General features: G+C 44.9%; 1 long non-coding RNA gene across 1 annotated transcript; it reads left to right on the top strand.

Annotated features, from left to right (window-relative positions):
- The first annotated feature begins 217 nt into the window (after positions 1–217).
- Positions 218–10,202, top strand: LOC123330836. The gene is made up of 4 exons (XR_006547035.2): positions 218–771; positions 8,757–8,797; positions 9,464–9,611; positions 9,962–10,202. It is a non-coding gene; the product is annotated as an uncharacterized LOC123330836 (long non-coding RNA).
- Positions 10,203–20,669: the final 10,467 nt, after the last annotated feature.

Below are 20,669 nucleotides of genomic sequence, written 5' to 3'. Positions count from 1 at the left end.
CATTATCTCCCCTGATCTCCAGGCCTTTACGGAGAAGAACATCTATTTAAGCCTTGCTGTGCTGTGCTAAGTTGCTTCAGTCATGTTCAATTCTTTGTGACCCCCATGGACCATAGCCCGCCAGGCTCCTCTGTCCACGGGATTCTCCAGCCGAGAACACTGGAGTGGGTTGCCATTTCCTCCTCCAGGGGATCTTCCCGACCCAGGGAAGGAACGCACATCCCTTATGTCTCCTGCATTGGCAGGCGGGTTCTTTACCACTGGCGTCACCTGGGAAGCCCTGCAGCTAAAAAGAATGTCCTTAATTTATTTTCCTTGTCTTCCAGATGAAAAGGGGGTATTGAGAGAAAAACAGCTGGGGGAAGGGAGGGGAGAGAGAAAAGCGAGGTCAAGTTTTTCTGATGAGAGATGAGCATGCGCAGGGAGCCTGGAGGGTCAAATCCACATGGAAGGAGATATCAGAAGGCTGTTCAGGCATCGTTTTTCTGCCCTAAAAGTTTCTTTTCTTTTTTCTTTTTTTTAAGAGCCTTTAACTTCCTCTCCCTTCCTTTTCCCTTCATTTGTCAGCTGTGAGTATTTTGGTTTGACTCAAGAGAAACAGACAGCTGGTGGAGCCCTCATTGCTTCAATAACACCAGGCTGTTTATGTTCACACTTTCCCTCCGGCGAGGGGAGTTGGTGTTTAGGAAAGCAGCTTCATGTTCTCAGTCTTTGTGCTTTGGGGCCTGGGCCATGGTGGAAATGAACTTCTCTGAGTTCAAGGTCAAATTGGTGAGTCCTCAAATTGGTGAGCCCTGCGTGCCAGTGGTGAAAAGAGTGTGTTGTAGATAAATGTATTTATGTTGCTAATGGGGAATCCAATATTATGAATACATATAAAAAAAAAGGAGCATTGAAAAAGGTATGTAAAAGAAGTATGAAGAAAAGGTATAAAAAATGTGCCCTTATACACAGAACTTCCCTGGAGGCTCAGTGGTAAAGAATCTGCCTGCCAGTGTAGGAGACGCAGGAGACTTGGATTCAGTCCCTGGATCCGGAAGATCCCCTGAAGAAAGAAATGGTGACCCACTCCAGGATTCTTGCCTGGAAAATCCCAGAAGGGCCAGGCGGGCTACATTCTATGAGGTGGCAAAAGAGTTGGATATGATGTAGTTGGCAACTAAAGCACACCAGACCTCTAAGTGCCAAGCACAGAAAGCCACTAAATAAAATCTTTGCAGTTGTTTTCTATGTGTTCGTTCATATAGTAAAAGCAAGGAGTAGCCAATGTCTTTGCATTGAATTATGCTTTACAAAGAGCACAGCACTCATCTGAAAGGAAAAAATTGGGAGGAGGACATGGGGATAGCAGATGAGTGAAATAATTTGATTCCTGACACCATGCCAGTTGGCTACTTTCAAAGGAGGCCAGGCCACCGTGATTCTGTAGGCGGGAATAGGTGGTGAGGAAGGGTAATGATTTGGGGGAAAACTGCAACAAGGATAACATCGTTATGAGACTCACCCATCTCAGCAGCAAATGGAAATCTGATTTTCTCCTCCTCACTGTTCTCAGGGCCTCTCCTGACCCTCAGAGCATTGTTCTCAGCCTTGGCTGCCTGCTTGGAATCACCTGGGAGCTTAAATAACTACTGATGCCTGGGGTCCATCCCTGAAGGTTCTGATTTATTTGGTGTGGGGTGAGGGCAGAGCATCAGAATTCTTAAAAGCTCCCCAGGTGGCTGTAATGTGCAGCAGAATTTGAGAACTATTGTCTTAGAGTCTCAAAGTGTGGCTCCTCAGCCAGGATCCAGCATCACCTGGGAACTAGTTAGAAATGGAAGGTCCCAGGTCCCACCCCAGACTGAATTAAAATCTGCATTTTAATACAATCTCCAGGTGATACTTGTGCCCAGTAAATGTGGGGGAATGTGTGGGATTCTGTGTCTCTAGGCAGGTGGGACTGGCCAACAGGTTTGCTGAGATGTTATTTACAAGCTATAGAATGGTTAAAAGCAAGGTTTTTGAGGTCAGCTATACCAGGCTTCCTAGTTTGCTTATGGACTTCCCTGGTGGCTCAGATGGTAAAAGCGTCTGCCTACAATGTGGGAGACCCAGGTTCGATCTCTGGGTCGGGAAGATCCCCTTGGAGAAAGAAATGGCAACCCATTCTAGTACTCTTGCCTGGAAAATCCCATGGACGGACAGAGGAGCCTGGTAGGCTACAGTCTATGGGGTTGCAAAGAGTCGGACATGACTGAGCAACTTCACTTCACATACCAGGCTTCCTAGTTTGCTCAGTGGTAAAGAATCCGTCTGCTGATGCAGAAGAGGCAAGTTCAGTCCCTGCATTGGGAAGATCCCCTGGAGTAGGAAATGGAAATGCACTCTAGTATTCTTGCCTGGAAAATTCTATGGATAGAGAAGCCCCGAGGGCTACAGTCCATGGGGTCACAATAAGTCAGACACAACTAAGCAACTGAACACTCACACACTTGGATTCTTCTGTTTAGTAGCTGTGAGCTATTGGGCAAGTCAATGATCACTTGGTACCTCAGTCTCCTCACCTGTAAAATGGGGACAACTTGTACACCCATCACCTGGGATGGCTGTGACGAGAAGCTACCCATAAGGTGCTTTCCACACTGCCTGGCACAGAGCAAGCGCTGTATCTTTACTAGCTGTCATTGTTACTATGAAGATGTGCTGATTTTTTAGAACTGAGGATATTTTTTTTTATTATCAAACTTAAGTTTCTTGGGGAATTATACAGTGACTGGATGGGAGAGAGGGTCCACTTTAATTAAGCTATAGTAATATTTTGTTTTGATTTTATGATCATTTCTGGATTTCCGGCTGGCAGTTATTTTAATTATCCGAGACTGGCAGTGAATAAGATGTAACCTTTTTTATTTTTCTTTGCTAGTTTCAGAGATGTTCTGGGACCTGGGTATTAGGACATCAGAGACAAATCACTTTCTGTGGGTTCTTCAGGTTACAGCCCCCTGGTGAACCCATTTCCCCATCCCCAGGGCCAGCCAGCTTCTGGGAAGCTGCAGACATGCTTCTACTATATGGGAGCAGGCCAGGAGCCAGCCTTGAGGTTCTTGGCCCAATAAAGAGAACTCAATCCTCAGCAGAGCCCGGCCTCAATGACTCACTGCTCTAAAGAATATAACTCATATATCTAGATGAGAGGCTCATATATTTGCTGGACACTGTTGCAATGAGTGGAGTGTTACTGAGAACCAATCAGGATCATTAGTCAAAAGTATGACCTCAATTCCAGCCAATCAGGCTGCTCCCCAAAGACCTGGCCCTTCCACAGGTTTCCTGTTATTTGTAACTCACTCAGAGGACATGGGTCAGGGACACAGGTAGAACCACCTGCTGGGGACTCCAGTTTCTTTTGCATTATAAATCCAGGCCCATAACTGTTTGGAAAAGGGCTCTGCGAAGTAGAGCCAGGCAATACTACTTGGACAAAGTATTTTGCGGTGGCAGAAGTTGAAGACTGTCACCTATTACATCCTTTTCATGGAGACCTAGCAAGCAATTAGCATATTACAGACTTGCAGTGGTCATGGTATAAAGAAAACTCTGCAGCTTTGTTTTACTCAAATCTTTATGAGGATGTGTGCTATGGATTCATATTTTAAAATAATGTCTATTGAACATCTGGCTAAACTAGTGTTTTATGGAACAATTTTTGGGAGCTGCTTAGAGAATCCTAAAACAAGCAATGCCTGCAACTTATATTGTGTTCAGTCAATCAACCATCAATCACTTAAGTTAACTCTGGGTTCTGGGGCTCCTTTAGAGGTCATCATTAAGGGAGGTGACTTCATTTTCTGAGGAGGTTGCACTTAAGCTGAACCTTGAAGAATGAGAACAGCCTGATAAAGAGCTGTGGAGGAGCCCTGCAGCTGGAGGAATGGAGTGAGCAGGAGAATGGCAGATATGCAGGCAGAAACTGGAATATGCGGGGCCTTCTGGGCTCTAGTCAAATGTCTGAATTCCCTCTCCACCCCTGCTCGCGTGATGAGAAACCACTGAAGGATTTCCAGCAAGAATCTGACATGGTTTGGTCCGTTTTAGAAATACAATTTTGTCTATTCCACCGAAGATGGTTTATAGAGAAACAAAACTGAAAGGGAGTGGGACCGATCATGTTTTTCAAATCTGGCTGCAAACAGTAACTTCAATCTTACATACTCTCCTAGAATCTTCACAAGTTCCATCAGGAGATGAAGTCTAATTGTCTTCTCCCAAGAACCTAAGCAGGGTTTGACTTGTTTGTGTTCAATAGACGGCATCAGCAGAAGTCCGACTCCTCTTCCCTCCCAGGCAGCCATACTGTGAGGAAGCCAAAACACGTGAGAAGCTCCATGTAGGTGCTCCACTTGGCAGCCCCAGTCTTCTTCTCTCAGTCCAAGTGCCAGACATATGAATGAACAAGGTTTTAGATGATTTTGCTTCCTGCTGCCAAGATATCATTGGCCGTTGCATCCTCCCAGCTGAGCCCCTGACATCAGGGAGCAGAGATAAGTGTCCTTGCTGTGCCCTTTCCAAATTCCTGATCAAGGAAATCATGAGGAAGTGAGAGTGGTTGCTTTAAGCTGATTAGTGTTGGGATAATTTGTTATATAGCAGTAGTAAGCAGAACAGGGGACGTAGGGAGGAGGCTGTTGTAGTGGCCTGGGCGGGGGGAAGATGCTGTCTTGAATTGAGGATTGTCAATTCCCATCAGCTGCAGCTCACCGCAGGAACACAGCTGTTGACTTAAAAATGTAGATTTATTACTTGCTGCAGCATGGGAGTTTGCCCACCATGGAGAATCATGAACAATCTTGAAATAGAGCAGGTAAAGGTACCTTGCCAAAGGTCCGTCTAGTCAAGGCTATGGTTTTTCCAGTGGTCATGTATGGATGTGAGAGTTGGACTGTGAAGAAAGCTGAGCACTGAAGAATTGATGCTTTTGAACTGTGGTGTTGGAGAAGACTCTTGAGAGTCCCCTGGACTGCAAGGAGATCCAACCAGTCCATTCTAAAGGAGATCAGCCCTGGGTGTTCTTTGGAAGGAGTGATGCTAAAGCTGAAATTCCAGTACTTTGGCCACCTCATGGGAAGAGTTGACTCATTGGAAAAGACCCTGATGCTGGGAGGGATTAGGGGCAGGAGGAGAAGGGGACAACAGAGGATGAGATGGCTGGATGGCATCATCGACTCGATGGACGTGAGTTTGAGTGAACTCCAGGAGATGGTGATGGACAGGGAGGCCTGGCATGCTGCGATTCATGGGGTCACAAAGAGTTGGACATGACTGAGTGACTGAACTGGACTGAAGGTACCTTGGGCTGCAAGGAGGTCAGAACAGTCAATCCTAAAGTAAATCAACCCTGAATACTCATTGGAAGGATTGTTGCCGAAGCTGAAATTCCAATACTTTGGTCACCTGGTATGAAGAACTGATTCATGGGAAAAGCCCCTGATACTGGGAAAGATTGAGGGCAAAAGGAGAAGTGGATAGCAGAAGATGAGATGGTTAGATAGCATCACCGGCTCAACAGACATGAATTTGAACAAACTCCAGGAGATAGTGAAGAACAGAGGAGCTTGGCGTGCTATGGTCCATGGGGTCACAAAGAGTTGGATATGACTTACGACTGAACAACAACAAAGGTACTTAGAAGGTTTTGGGGGCTAGGATTAGTTGTAGATGGTCTTGGCAGGAATTGACCAGAATTTTATTATCTTGGAAGTTGCTGCAGCAGTGAGTGTTTTTATCTTTAGAACTCATGAATCTGTACACAGAAAGTGTTAGTTTGTCTCTAAGGTCAGTATCTGGTCTTGGAGCATATGGATCTGAATGGGCTGGTGTTAGAAGGGCTTGTGGTTCACACAGTCTGAGATGCACATCATGGCTGGGTCTAGCACAGATTCTGATTTGTAAGTCAGGGTACATTTGGCAAGTTGTGATTTCTGTTTCAGTTCCAAATGCTCCTCAACAGCTTCGTGGCCAGCTGTTCATTTTCAGAGTGAAATTGTGATTATGTTTTAAAAAAGAGACTCCTGATCCTTAAGAGATCTACAAAGGGAAATATTGACAGTGAAAATTAGCAGTTCTCAAATGTTTTGTTCTCAGAATATCTATCTACTGAGAAGTTACTGAGGAGGATGTCCCTGGTGGTCCAGTGGCTCAGGATCTGTGCTCCCAACACAGGGGGCTTGGATTTGACCCATTGTCAGGAAACAAGACCCTGCATGCCTCAACCAAGACCCAGCACAGAAATAAATAAAAATGTTTTAAAAAAGCTACTGAAGAAACCAAAGGGCCTTTTAAAAATGTGGGTTATGGCTGTTGACATTCACTATATTGAAAATTAAAACCTAAAAAATTCAGTATTTAGTGAATATTGGCAGCAGATAATAATTTTTTCCAAAATTCTAATCTTCACATTAAGGTTTGAATTCAACTTTGGCAACAAATGCTGTCAGTTATTTCGCCTTGAAAAGACAGGCTCATTTTAATTTTTAGAGAATGTGTGTCAAATACCTGAATCTGAATCACCAGAATTTGTCTGTTAGTCAAACTTTCAAGTAAAAATGGTGTTCCTTGAAAAAGTGGCCAGTTTAGCTACGCACTTGAATATTTGCCCAAGTGCTTTTTCTGAGGCCACTGTTATACTCTAGTGTTCAGCATAAGCAGTTGATGGATGCTTCCATTTTGCTGCCTGCAGTATTAAAAAGATGTGAACTCAGAAGCTGAGGCTTAATAAAAGTAATAATTATTACTATTCCATCGAGGACATCTTAAGGGCCACTGGTGTTTGTCTTAATGTGGGTGAATAAAGTGAAGAATATGATATTGTCATACTGACTTGGTTCCTGCTAAGGCACCAGCAGTTGACCCACCATTGATTTGTACCATTAGCATGAGTGTCAATACAGTAGAAATGGCAAATAATGTTTCAGTATTATAATAAAAATAGGTTTGTATCCTCAGATTTCCTGAAAGGGTCTTAAGGATCCCCAAGAGTCCATAGAACACACGTTGAGGTCTGGTCCATGCTTCAAAATAATAATACAGGAGGAAGGAAAGGGATGATGAAATACGAGTGACCTTGAGCTGATCAGTGTGAAAGTTGGGTCATGGGTATACAAAGGTTCATTATGCTAATCTGCCTGCTTTTGTATTCATGTGAACTTTTCCATGATGAGAAGCTGAGATGAAAATGATTGAATCCTAGGACTCTTCTTATAGCATCTGAGTGGACAGTAAGGCTATTTATTAATGAGGAAGACTCAGGGAACAAGGACAAGTTCGGATGGGGTAATTTGAGAGTTCTGTTTAGGACATATAACATTTGAGATGCCAGTGAAATATTCACTTTAGATTTGTGGATCTGAAGCATGAAATCGCCAGCATGTAGTTTTTTTTAAAGGCAGGGCACTGGCCTACAGGGCGAGAGTGTGGGGAGAGGGGAAAACCCAGTTGAGCAGCCTCCTTCAATGCACTGATTGGGGTAAATTTGGCACTGAAGGGCTGCTGCTGCTGCTAAGTCGCTTCAGTCATGTCCGACTCTGTGCGACCCCATAGACGGCAGCCCACCAAGCTCCCCCGTCCCTGGGATTCTCCAGGCAAGAACACTGGAATGGGTTGCCATTTCCTTCTCCAATGCATGAAAGTGAAAAGTGAAAGTGTAGTCGCTCAGTCGTGTCCGACTCCCAGCGACCCCGTGGACTGCAGCCCACCAGGCTCCTTGTCCATGGGATTTTCCAGGCAACTGAAGGGCTAAATCCCATCAACTCAGAGCCTGCCTAGGGCCTCCTCTGCTCTGGACTCTTGGCACTGCCTTCTTGCAATTCATCCTTATCCTCTGGTGCTGTGATTATCTCCTGGGATTAGGGGGCATTAGGAAGGCAGAGGAGAAGAAGGGAGCTTCTGGATTTCCTTGAAAAGCTCTAGGATGACCTCACCCTCTCTCCGTCTGTGATGCTGGGAGTTATCAGGAGGGGCAGGGATCACAAGAAAGTGTAAATTCACAAAGACTCTTTAAGCCTAATTTTTTTTTAGGGTTTAGTTGTTTATTTATGGCTGCGCCCAGGCTTTCTCTAGTTGTGGTGAGTGGAGGCTACTCTTTGTTGCGTTGCATGGGCTCCTCATTTCAGTGGCTTCTCTTGTTGCCGAGCACAGGCTCTGCGGCATGTGAACTCAGAAGTTGGGGTGTGAGGGCTTAGTTGCCCCTTGACCTGTGGGATCTTAGTTCCCAGACCAGGGTTTGAACTCATGTCCCCTGCATTGGCAGGAGAGGAGGATTCCTAACCGCTGGACCACTGGGCAAATCCCTAAGGCTAATTATGATGAATGTTTGTAAACTCCACCCACCAAAATATTTGCTGGACTGTCCAGAGTTTAGAAGTTGTCATGTCTGAGGCTAGTCTGGTGGTCAAGAAGTTAATTCCATCAACCTGGATTTAAATCCCTGCTTCTTCTCTTCCTGGTTGTGTGTGCTGGGGCATATTGTTAACATCTTCTAAGTTCTAATTTCTTCAAGTCCGAAATGGAGAGTAATAATTAAAAGAAAGAATACCAAAAAAAAAAAAAAAAAAAAAATGGAGAGCTAAAAAAAAGCACGTTCTTCATTGGTTTGGATGGGGGACTATTGAGACAATACATTCAAAGGATTTAGCACACAGCAGATGGGTGACTAACATCCTTTTGTTTCCCCCCTTGACTCTGTCCTTGCCCCTCTCTCTGGTGGACTTGATGTCAAGCATCAAGATGGACTGAAGACAGGAAGCAGTAACTCATGCAGGTGATCAGATGGCTTTATTAGTGGCTGCTTTTATTGGTCTTGAATCTTCCTCATCATTCCTTCAGCCAAGAGTTCCCAGACTCACCTCTAAATGACTTATTGAAGAAGAAAACCAGATCTCTCTGGAGCCAAATGAGGTTCTTCCATCTAGAACATCTGGGAGCCCCTAGTGTCCTGAAGGGTTTCCCTGGTGGCTCAGACCGTAAAAGAATCTGCCTGCAATTTGGGAGACCTGGGTTCAACCCTTGAGTTGCGAAGATCCCCTAGAGAAGGGAATGGCAACCCACTCCAGTAGTCTTGCCTGGAGAATTCCATGACAGGAGTCTCAGGGGGTCGCAAAGAGTCGGACACAACTGAGCAACTCACACACACACACACACACACACACACACACACACACACACACACTATCCTGAAGAGCTGCATTGCTTTCCAGGGACACAACAGATAAGGTGAGACAGCCCCTGCTGCTCCCTACCTTGCTCTGTTTTGCAGAGTTGGCAGGCTGATGCAGACCCTTTAAGTCCTGGCTCCTGCCCATTGTTAGAACTGTGCTACTGAGGCCTGCCTCATACTCAGCATGTAGCCCTCCGCTCTGAGTCATTATCTTGGGGTCGTTACCACTAAAACTTTGCCACAGAGGGTAACTAGACTTCTGTTCAGCAGGGGTTGGAGAGACCTGTACCAGTTAAATTCTTGGTGCCACAGTGGTCTTTTGTCCTGGCACCTTGGGATCACCAGCTGTGCATTTTGGGGTGTGCCTGATTCAAAGTCTTTTACTCTGCATTTCCTGCTGGTCATTGTTCTGCAACAGGTACGTTCTTGCACTCTATTTCCAAGACCTAAGTCCTGTGGTTGCCCTGATCCTGGCTGGCATATGAAGGGGTGGACTGATCATTGAGAAAACATCAAGGAAGCACTGGCTGAGTAGCCATGTTTGGTCAGACTGTGGAGGGTGTGAAGGTAACTGAAATTCAAGTTCACCTGGGATCACATTCCCCACAGTTGAACCATGATCCCCTATACCATCTCCAAGTTATCCTTAAAATTTTTGATTGTACCAACTCCTAGTATACATCTTTCTATGTCTCTATTTCTCCTTGCTAAGAATACACCTTATAGGGAATTCCCTGGTGGTCTTATGGGTAAGAATATGCCTTCCAGTGCAGGGGACTTGGGTTTGATCCCTGGTCTGGGAAGATTACACATGCCATGGAGCAACTGATCTGCAACTACTCAGCCCGTGTGCTGCAACTAGCTACCGCGTGCCCTAGAACCAGTGCTCAGCAGCAAGAGAAGCCGCTGCAATGAGAAGCCCGCACACTGCCACTTGAGAGTAGCCCCTGCTCGCCACAACTAGAGAAAACCCGCGGACAGCAAAGCACAGCAAGGAAGACCTAGCACAGCCCAAAATAAACAAATACATGAAACTCGACAGATGTCAGTGTAATCACTGAAAATACAAAAATGTATGTCACATTCCTGCTCTTCCAGTGTTCTTACTCTAGTGGGATGAGCAGATGAAGGAAGTTTGGAGTAGGTGTGCCTATTCAAATATCTACGTGTGTGCTGCTAAGTCGCTTCAGTTGTGTCCAGCTCTTTTCGACCCCATGGACCATAGCCTGCCAGGCTCTCCTCTGTCCATGGAATTCTCCAGGCAAGAATACTGGAGTGGGAAGCCATTCCCTTCTCCAGGGGATCTTCTCCACCCAGGGATCAAACCTGGGTCTACTGAATTGCAGGCAGATTCTTTTTTTTTTTTTTTAATTTTTAATTGAAGGATAATTGGTTTACAGAATTTTGCTGTTTTGGGGGACACATGTACACCCATGGCTGATTCATGTCAATGTATGGCAAAAACCACTACGATATTGTAAAGTAATTAGCCTCCAACTAAAATAAATAAATTAATTAAAAAAAATAACTCAACATGAATCAGCCATAGGTAGGAGAGGGGAGGAGAGGGTGAGATGTATGGAAAGAGTAACATGGAAACTTACATTACCATATGTAATATAGATAGCTAACAGGAATTTGCTGTTTAGCTCAGGAAACTCAAAAAGGGGCTCTGTATCAACCTAGAGGGCTGGGGTGGGGAGGGAGATGGGAGCGAGGTTCAAAAGGGCGCAGGCAGATTCTTTACCATCTGAGCCATCAGTTGTTGTTTGGTTGCCCAGTTGTGTCCGACTCCTTGCGACCCCATGGACTGCAGCACGCCAGGGAAGCCCTTCAGTGTCCACAGGGGCCTATTAATAACAGGAGAAGGAGCTGGGGCCGGTGTTAGCAATACTGTTCTCTTAACTGAGAAGGAAAACAACAGTATGAGTATGGTGATGAATGCCAACTGCCTGCCCTCCTCCGTGTTAGGAGACAATGAGGGTGCTGACACGCAGCTTCTGAAAAGTCAGAAGTTCACTTCTTCATTTGATCAGCAAGATCCAGGGCAGGCTAGCTTATCGGAGGCACTCAATAACTTTGACTGATAAATGACCAAGTGTTGGATGGTGGTGAACTGGAGAGCAAGTGCCCTGTTTAAAGGGATCAACTGCAACTCAGCTCCAGTCCATTTTGTAAGGTAGGAATGTGGGCCCAGTGTTAGCAGATTTTCTGATTTTTTTTTTTCCTCCAAGAAAAGCCAGAGATCTTGATTTTTCTTTCTTAGGTGAAATCTCCAGGTTAAAAAATATTGACAAAATTAAAATACGCAAGCCATACAGAGGGGATGGGACAAAGAAATTTATCTGGAGGCCAAATGTAGCTTGCAGACTATTTCCAGGCTCTGCAGAGATACCTCTGCAACTAAAGCACCAGCAAGAGAGGTAAGAATAGGAGTCCCCACACCAACTTGGGGTGGGGAGCCTTGATCAGGATTGAGAGAAGCCAAGATCATATCTGGGTCAGAGACCACCCACAAGAAAAATGGATCTTTTTGTATTATTTGTGGTTTTTTTTTTTTTTTTTTTTGCCTTTTTTCTACTTTAAGCCCCATTTTCAAGGCAAAAGACACCAAAGAAGCATTCAAAAAATGCATTTTCTTATGATTTCAGCGGCAGGCTTATGTGTCTCTGCCCTGAGCAGCCGCTGCCAGGCTCAGGTCACGTCCAGATATGTTCCTGTTGTTGTTGTTCAGTTGCTAAGTCGTGTCTGACTCTTTGTGACCCCATGGACTGTAGCAAACCAGGCCTCCCTGTCCTTCACTATTTCCCGGAGTTTGCTCAAACTCATGTCCATTGAGTTGTTGATGCCATCCAACCATCTCATCCTCTGTTGCCCCCTTCTCCTCCTGCATTCATTCTTTCCCAGCATCAGGGTCTTTTCCAGTAAGTTGGCTCTTTGCATCAGGTGGTTAAAGTGTTGGAGCTTCAGCTTGAGCACCAATTCTTCCAATGAATATTCAGGGTTGACTTCCTTTAAGATTTACTGGTTTGATCTTCTTGCTGTCGAAGGGTTCACATTTCTGTAGCATTTTGTAACACTCCTCACAAAGAAGGAGATACTTAGAGGTGGTGTCCACAGTGCCAAGGCAGCAGGAAGAAAACCATAAAAATACAAGCTGGTCCTGCTTCCAGAGCCCTTAAGTACTGAGCCCAGAGTGTGGATCAGCTCCAAGTGGTGAAACCAAGTAGCGTGTGAAGAGCAGGCTGGTAATGGGATGTTGGCTGGCCAGGCTCTGGCTGGCTGCCTCGAGGGAACTATATTTACACCAGCCTCCATCAGGCAAGCTCTGCAGTGCCACAGGACAAACTGTGGGGGGTGTCTGAGGTCACTGGTCCTTAGCTGGGTTCACAGGAAGGAGCGCTTGTGCCTTCTGCTTAGCATCAACCATCTGCAGGAAAGAGGGACACGGAGCCTGTGTCCAGCCTGCAGATTCAAGAATGGAAATCAATGCAGTGCCAATATTCTGGGTTTAAGAAAGCTGATGACACTGTTGGGATCTTCCTGAATGCAATGCTATGTTAAATTCAGACAGTGTGTGACTTAGAATGGCACAGCCCAGGGATGAAGGAGGTGTTCAAATTTGTCTTCTCTTACTGCCTAGGAAAAGGGCAACAAAGAAGGGGCAGTTCTTTGTGTTCTCAGTCTGCAAGTGCTGCAGAGATATCTTCATCTGGGGATGGGGGCAGTGGAATAAGGGCCCCCAGGGACGGCTCCTCTGACTGGGTTTGGTGAGGATGACAAGTTTTCAGTTAATGTGTTGGTCTGACACCATCAAGGAGGGAAGACCCTGACATTGATTCCCATCTTGATGATGACTTCTTGGGAGCTAATCTTAGATGCTCAACGATTTCCACCCTTTTCTGCCTCAGTGCCTCAGAATCTGACAGTTTTCATTACTAAGGTGCTGAGCACAGGATCACCCAGTGATTCTGCAATGTTAGAGGAAAAAAGGACCATATTTAGTGCTCACCACACAGCAGGACTTGTGGTTGCCATGGCATATGGCATCACTTGTCTCTAATCTGCTCAGTGGTCTTTGGAAGTAATTGTTATTAATCCCATTTTACAGTGGAGGAAACTGAGGCTCACAGAGCTTAGACATGCTTTCATTGTAGTGACAATATTGAATTTTACCAATCCCAGAAAATAGCAAAGATTCAAGAAAGCCTCTTGAAAGCTCTGCCTTGTCTCTGATTTACTGTCTGATCAGGACACCTCCCCCCAAGTCAGGTGGTGCTGTGGTAAAAAAATCCACTTGCCTTATTCTGGGAATATTAATAAAAACTATAATTATTTGAAAAAAATAATTTGTGTCTCTTGACTACTAAATGCAGTGGGGGATTCTGAACTGGATGGTTTTACTTTAAAGGATATTATTGGGATAATTGATGAAACTTGAATTTGGTCTGAAGATCAAGTAACGGTAATGAGCGATCTTAACTTCCTGATTTTGAAAATTCTATTATGGCTATGTGGGAGAGTGTACTTTTGTCTAGGAAACTCAACACAAAAGAATTTGGAGAGGATGGGGCTTTTGATCAGCAACTTATCCTTGAATGGTTTAGGAAAAAACTGTACTTGCAACTTTTCTGTAAGTCTGTGATTTTTTTCCAGATAAAACATTATTTAAAAAATTTACAAAAAAAAATTACAAAGAAGAAAGCATGAGGCCCTGTATATAGGACATCTGACACTGAGTTAGAACTGCAGACACACAGTCACTTCAGTTTCATCCGTCTGTACTTTGGGGCTTCCCAGTTGGTACTAGTGTTAAAGAACCTGCCTGCCAATGCAGGTTAGATATAAGAGATGCGGGTTGGAAAGATCCCCTGGAGGAGGCCACGACCACCCACTCCAGTATTCTTGCCTGGAGAATCCCATGGACAGAGGAGCCTGGCAGGCTGCAGTCCATGGGGTTGCACAGAGTTGGACAGGACTGTAGCGCCTTAGCATGTCCTCATGCACAACTTCCTCATTTCCCTTCCTTATTTACACTCTCATCCCAGCAAACAAAGCCCACATTCCCTAGTCTGACTTTGACAGTTCTGCATCATCATTCCTCAATCTATTTTTCCAGTCTTTTTTCCCCCATGTATCTTGGACATCCTTGCTCATCTCCATCTTGCTATTTTTTTTTTTTTTTTTTTTGGCCTCATGTGGGGTCTTAGATCCCCAACCAGGGATAGAACCCAAGCCTCCTGCATTGGAAGCACAGAATCTTAGCCACTGGACCACCAGGGAAGTCCCATCCATCGCTCTATTTCTGCTCCTAACCCTGCCCTCCTGGGAAGCCCTCGCCACTCATCCTCATTGGTCAAAAGCTTCTATCCTCTAAGGTTGTGTTCCCGGGTCACCTCCTCAGGGATGACTTTCAGATCTGGATAATCACACCCTGGAAGTGAAAGTTGCTCAGTCATGTCTGATTCCTTGTGACCCAATGGCCTATACAGTCCACGGAATTCTCTAGGCCAGAATACTGGAGTGGGTAGCCTTTCCCTTCTCCAGGAGAACTTCCCAACCCAGGGATCAAACCCAGGTCTCTCTCCTGCATTGCACACAGATTCTTTACCAGCTGAGCCACCGGGAAAACCCAAGAATACTGGAGTAGGCAGCCTATCTGTTCTCCAGTGGATCTTTCCGACCCAGGAATCAAACCAGGGTCTCCTGCATTGTAGGAGGATTCTTTACCAACTGAGCTATCAGGGAAGCCCCAATCACACCCTGAGTGGGTTCTAATACTCTGACCACTTGAACCTTTTGACAGACATTTAACTATTTGTGTTGGTCTTTGAAGATTTTGGGCTTCCCTGATGGCTCATATGGTAAAGAATCCACCTGCAATGTGGGAGACCTGAGTTTGATCCCTGGGTCAGGAAGATTCCCTGGAGAAGGGAATGGCAACCCACTCCAGTATTCTTTACTGGAGAATCCCATGGACAGAGGATCCTGGCAGGCTATTAGAATATAGAAGTTCTATTAAGGGTGGAATTGTTCATCTTATTCACTGCTGAACCTCAGAACCCAAGAACACCAGCACATAGTAGACACTCAATAAATATTTATGAGTTTTGCATAAATGTCATACAGTTCATTGCATGTCTCACAGCAAGAAGCATAATGCTTGGCAGATGGGTGCTTAGAACATGTGTGTCTAACAAAGTAATGGATGGATGGATGGATGGATGAACTGTTCAGTATGAACATCACCAGTTACCATGGATAGACTGGTGTCTCTGCTGCAGGAAGATAAGGTGGATCAGGAACCACACTTCCTTGGTAGCACTAGGATATTGACTATCAGGTTCCTGCAGAAGGGTTGGTAGAATTTGTGGCTGAGATGACAGCCCTCATTGCAGTATTTATGGGCCTCTCACGTACCCTCCCTGGCTGGGTTTCCGTAGAAGTCATTTGTACATGATTAATTTCCTCTCCTTAAATAAGGCATCATCTGGCCTTAGCGCTGGCCTACCTGAAGAGACATCCATCCCACAGGACCATAGAAGGTGAGAGGATGAGCAGGCGAGCTTAATGGGTCTATCAGTTTCCCCCAGGGCCAAGGTCAAGATAGAAGACTTTTAATATTAGAATCTGACATGGGGCCCTGATGCAGTTGTCAGAAAGTCATCTCTGTGGAAAATGGCCAACTGATTAAATATAGGTGACTTAAAGGGGCAAGAATTTGGATTTTTGAGCATCTGTCATCTTGAGTGCTATGACAGACTCTTCACATACATTCTCACAAAAACATTATAAGCCAGCAATAAGCTATGAGCTGTGTGACCAGCTCCTAACCTCAGGCATTTTGTCCATACTTACTGTCCCCACTTTCTCACCTCCTAGTATTTCCTTTGCTCCTTCTAATCAGGTTTTGCCCTCCATGGCTTTCTTATTCAGTTTTTATTAAAGTCACCAATGATGAAACTTAGCAAGCTAATGCCCCTGCTTTATGTAACTTCATTTCTCAGCTGCATTGGACCCAGGCAACAACTTCCTTTTTGAAATCCCTTCTTCCTATGCTTCTCACTATCTCACTGGACATTCCTTCTCAGCCTTTGCTGGCTCCTCCCTTTGTCCCTAAATTCTAAATATTGGAAACACCCTCTCCAGTATCATTCTCTCCCCAAGGGATCTTATCCAGCCCCATCTGTTTATTGATGACTGCTAAGTTTATTTCTTCTACCCAGGCATCTCCCTTGAGATATAGACTTACATATTCAATTGCTACTTGACGTTTCTTCCTGGACGTTGAATTGATGTCTAAAACTCAACATGGCCAGAACAAAGTATTGGTTTCCACATTGTTTCTGATACCTCTCCAACAGGGAGTAAGGAAAGTGTTTGATCAGCTTTCACCACTTCTTTCCTGCTTATCTTCTTCCCTGCTGCTCACACTGTCTTTTTCCCCCACACTGTGTGCAGTATGCATAACTTCCCCAACCTGGAATTGAACTTGTGCCCCAGCACTGGAAGCACAGAGCCCTAACCACTGGACCTCCAGGGAAGACCCCCTTTTGCTCATTCAGTCGAGGGCTGTGCACTCTAAACTTCAGAATCCTGGAAGTGACATAGAGATTTGCTACTTTAATGCCTTTATTTTATAGATGAGGAAACTGAGACCCAGAGAGGGGCATTGATGGGGTCAACGTCCTACAGTTAATTTAAGAGCTGAGACTGGAAACAAGGTTTTCTGGCTTGTTTTATGACTTAGCAACTAAGCAACAACAGCAACAAGTTTTCATTTTACTGACATTGTATTTTTCACTTTCTCTGTTGAGCACCTGCAGTGAGAGAAACCATGATCTTTGACTGCTTACTTGTTTAGGTGTCTTTTGTCCTCACTCACAGTTTTCTGTCTTTCTGTCCTCACTCACAGCCCCGCCAATTTCCAAACTTGACCTTATTGTGTAGAATCCTGCAGTCTAGATCAGAGATGATAACCATCATGTGCAGTCATTTCCTCAGCAGGGTCCAAAGCAGACATCATTAATCAATCACGATACTTTATCCTGTTGAGCCCTGATACAGCCTCAGAAGCCTTTGCGATATGTTGCTCTAGGCGGCTGCTATCAACTGATTGGAGCTGACTTTGAAGATGAGACCTACTTGTTATTCATTGCGTGAATCTTTTCCTTTCTTTGATTTCAAACACAATCCATTAGTGTCTGGTCTTGTGTTTCACCCTGGATTTGTCTTTGGATGCTAGGTAATTTAACGTGTTAGAAAACTTCTAGTGAGACGTTACATTTTAGCAGCAATATTTGGAAACAACGCTGACCCAAAGATATAGCATTTTAGTGGTAGAAGTGTGAAGTCCTGAGACAGATGTTCTCTCTCCAGTTACATCAGGCAGATGTATGGCCTCTGAGTCCAAGTTCAATGCAACTCACCAGCAGGGTGACTTTGGATGAGTCACTCCATCTCTCTGAGCTCCACTTTCTTCATTTACTAAATGTGAATGACAGTTTCTGTGTTGTGTGTGCTACGTCACTTTAGTCATATCCAACTCTTTGTGACTCTATGGACTGTAGCCCAACAGGCTCCTCTGTTCACGGGATTCTTCAGGCATGAATACTGGAGGGGTTGCCATGCCCTCTTCCAGGGGATCTTCCCCACTCAGGGATCAAACCTGCATCTCCTGCATTGCAGGCACATTCTTTACTGCTGAGCCACCAGAGAAGCCTGAATAACAGTTTATAGAAACTATTATGGCTGGTGTAGAAGGCTTAGATTCAAAAGTGACCCATCCCAGGAAGTCATTAGCTTTTCCAAGTCTCTCAGGCCACCTGGATGCTGGCCAAGACATGGTGCTATAGCAAAAGCACAGCTTTTTGAGCCTCAGATAGACCTGAGTTCAGTCTTGCATCTGCCACCAAATACTTGTATAATGACCTTGAGCAAGTAACTCAGCCTGAGACGTCATTGAACTTCACAGTGTCCATAAAAAGTTTCAGTGCATAGTGGCTGGCATGTAGTAGATCCATAACCAATAAATGAATAAATAATGATTGAATGAATAAATACAATCCAAATAATATTTACTGAGCATCTACAACAGGCCTGGAATGGTGTTGGTGATAAGGCAATAAATAAGCCAGATAGAAGAAGATCCTGTCCTCATGGAACTTACGAGGCTTATCTTGATGATTTGGGGATGATCTCTCCCAGGCTGAAACAGAACTCATGCCTTACTTAGGGCTCCAAATTCTCCCAGCATGCTCTGCCCTGGGGTAGGTACCACATCCGGGAGAGAAAAAGCGTGATGTCCACTTTTCCTCTGAAGTACACTATCACAGAAGGGTGGAGGAATTCACCCTGATTCCCTAGGGCTGCACTGAGGCTGGGCTGCCGAGGCACCAGCCTAGTCTGGCTAGAAGCCCAGGCCCAGGAGGCCATGTTACATCCGTGCACAACTTTGGCTGTTTCTCGGCTTCCTTGGAAGCACATGGTGCCGGGAGTTTCTGCCAACTCATAATCCACTGAAGCAAAGGGCAGAACTTCCCAGGAATGGCTGTAATTTCTTGGTGGGTAGTTGAATTGTATGGTGACAGAGCAAGGTTCTGCGGAACGAATATCATGTCAATGCTATTTAATAACATGGTAACCGCTGACCATTTAATTACATGGTAATTGTCACTTAGTGGCTGGGTAATTGCATGGTAAGTACCATCTAATTTCAGGGTAAAGGGTAAATACATGATTATTTCAGGCTCCTTAGGCACAGTATAGGTCACTCAGGAATTAGGTTTGGATTGACTAAGTATAAATTACCTAGAAATCTGTTCTTGGGTGATTACTCCTGTCATCCTTGCTGACAAAGCTCCTAATGGTTACCATACAATTAAACAGAGATTCTGGGGTCCCAGGAACTTAAAGAGACACTGACTCACTTAAAATCAATCATTGTCTGCTGTACAAGAGATGTTGCTTGATTAGAAAGGAGATGGAGGGAAGGGTGCTTAAAATTCTACCCGTTTCTAATTGGCAGCAGAATTTTCTTCATTTGAGGTGGGTGATTTAACACTTGGTGCTGAAACTTGGGACCAATGACATCAGAAGATATAAATCCAATGTGCACTTCCGGGGTCTCTGTATTGGTCATAGCTGGTGGTGCTGCACAGTGGGGAGAATGAAAGTACAAGCTTTGGGGTCAGTCCATGGGGTCAGTACATTCTGGTGGTACCACTCATTTAATGGGCAGGTGACTTAAGCTTTCTAAGTCTCACTTTCCCTGTCTTTGAGGTTGTGATGATAAAACTTACACTGCAGGGTATTGGTTTGCTGAGATGGTATATGCATAAAATAAGAAGTGGGAGTTCGTGCTCAGTGAAGTGTAGCTCTTATTTCTACAGGGAATATGCAGGGCAGTGCGGGATAAGCAATTCCCGTGTTACTGTGAACATTCCATAGACGTTTGGAAATGACTGCATTATTGACCATCAAATAGATGTGGCAGAAACAAAACTGCTGTTGCCAGCTGCGGTGCCTGCCCAGGGTCTCTTAATGAGCTTGCTGCTAATTGCACTGGCTCCCTGCACTCCATGAGTGAAGTCGCTCAGTCTTGTCCGACTCTCTGCAACCCCGTGGACTGTAGCCCACCAGGCTCCTCCGTACATGGGATTCTCCAGGCAAGAATACTGGAGTGGGTTGCCATTTCCTTCTCCAGGGGATCTTCCCAACCCAGAGATCGAACCCAGGTCTCCCACATTGCAGGCAGACGCTTTAACCTCTGAGCCACCAGGGAAGCCCTGCACCGTGCCATGAACCTACGATTTTGGAAGGCATAGCAATCAGTGACCCTGCCTCCACACTTTGGATACCTCGGGCTCTCAAGTGTAAACAAACAAGTGGTTGGAGGCAGATAATCAGGCCGCCAAACAGCTCATCTGAGATTGCATCTAGATTTATGATCCTACAAGACAGAACTATCCAGCCAATAGGAGGATTAACCGATAAAGATTTAAAAAACCCTCCCTAAGTAAAAATAACAAACCATTCTCCAGGAGACCTCCTGAGTCCTCATTGCATTTACATGCTGCAAGTGAGGTCAGGTTTATTTTTATAGATTTTGAGTCATTTGCTCCCATAACCCTTCTTATTCATGTAACAACCCTGTCTGCTTGGTTACCTGTGGTGTTCTGCATACTTGCCCTTCTGTCTCCCAACTGGACTATGTGGAAGATGCCATTACTAAGGGCTAGTGGTCCCCAGGAGCTGACTGTCCATGGCACCTTGGCGGACAATTCTGATGTGTGGTGTAGCATCTCAATGGTTTATCTTGCTATCAGGGATGGTAATGCTCTGGGGTACAGTCACAGAAAAAGAGTATTTCCTAAGATAAAAATAAGCAATGGAAAGCTTCCTTTATTGTTTTTTTTTTTTTTTCTCTACCGCACAGGCATTTGCTAAGACTTTCAACAAACTTTCTTGTTTAATC

Source organism: Bubalus bubalis, chromosome 20 (assembly GCF_019923935.1).
Source record: "Bubalus bubalis isolate 160015118507 breed Murrah chromosome 20, NDDB_SH_1, whole genome shotgun sequence".
In the NCBI taxonomy this organism is placed as follows: domain Eukaryota; kingdom Metazoa; phylum Chordata; class Mammalia; order Artiodactyla; family Bovidae; genus Bubalus; species Bubalus bubalis.
This window is presented reverse-complemented; position numbering and strand designations above follow the sequence as displayed.